At 39.5% G+C, this 1,308-nt stretch overlaps 1 pseudogene; it reads right to left on the bottom strand.

The window, feature by feature from the left end:
* Window positions 1-793: 793 nt before the first annotated feature.
* LOC140596252 (signal peptidase complex subunit 1-like) lies at window positions 794-1,107 on the bottom strand (annotated as a pseudogene).
* Between the last annotated feature and the right edge of the window lie 201 nt (window positions 1,108-1,308).

Here is a 1,308-nt window from a genome sequence, read left to right as displayed (position 1 = left end):
GCACTACTGAGGATTTACCCCAAAGATACAGATTCAGTGAAACACCAGGACACCTGCACCCCAATGTTTATAGCAGCAATGTCCACAATAGCCAAACTGTGGAAGGAGCCTCAGTGTCCATCGAAAGATGAATGGAGAAAGAAGATGTGGTGTATATACACACACATACACACACACACATAATGGAATATTACTCAGCCATCAGAAAGGATGAATGCCCATTATTTGCTTTGACATGTATGGAACTGGAGGGTATTATGCTGAGTGAAGTAAGTCAATCAGAGAAGGACAAATATTATATGGTTTCACTCATACGGGGAGTATAAGAAATAGTGAAAGGGATTATAGGGGAAAGGAGGGAAAATGAGTGGGAAAGATCAGAGAGGGTGGCAAAACATGAGAGACTTCTAACTCTGAAATGAACAAGGGGTAGTTAAAGGCGAGGTGGGTGGGGGGGATGGGATGACTGGGTGACGGGCACTGAGGAGGGCACTTGACGGGATGAGCACTGGGTGTCATACTATATGTTGGCAAATCAAACTTCAACAAAAATATATATATTAAGTTAAAAAAGGAATATAAAGAGAACAAAATCTACACACAACTGTGCTGAAAGAGAAGAGAGATGGGTTTTATCTCATGTTTTGGATATGAAAATAATTGAGCTCATCTCAGAAAAAAAAGAAAGCAGGTGCTTTCTTTTTAGTAAAAGTAAATAGTAAGTAGTACTGTTTTACTTTTAGTAAAAGTAAATAGTAAAAGTAATAGTAAAGCTAAATCATAAAAACCCTATTTAGTTATTTTTAGCATGTCTCTTATTGTTTTCTTTCTGCTGGTTTCTTTTTTTTTTCTGAGCCTGATTCTTGAACACATAATCACATGTGGGGGTGCTGGCAATAAATGGGCCATAGAGGAAGTGTCAATAAATATGAAAAAGAAAATCTGACCATAATTATATAGACAGTCCACCCATATTGTTCAGCCAAATACCCATAGATAAATACAAATATTGCAGAGAAAAAGAATAATTCCCTGAAAAATCTGTTCAGCTAGCTTCTAGTACTTGTAGTCCATTCGTGTCGGCAATGAGCTCAGATTCTCCAGCATAACTGGCTGATAAGGCTACCAGTGGCCTGAGGGCGATGAAGACTCAGAAAGCAGGTGAAGCTTAGTGGGACTGCTGAGCCTGAGGATGCAATGGCCACAGCACCAGAGGCAGATGTCTCCCTATTTTTAACTTTTTGAGGAACCTCCATACTGTTACCAGAGTGACTACACCAGGTTGCTTTCTCACCAACAGTGCAAGAA

The sequence above is a fragment of the Vulpes vulpes genome, chromosome X (genome assembly GCF_048418805.1).
Source record: "Vulpes vulpes isolate BD-2025 chromosome X, VulVul3, whole genome shotgun sequence".
Taxonomy (NCBI): Eukaryota; Metazoa; Chordata; class Mammalia; order Carnivora; family Canidae; genus Vulpes; species Vulpes vulpes.
This window is presented reverse-complemented; position numbering and strand designations above follow the sequence as displayed.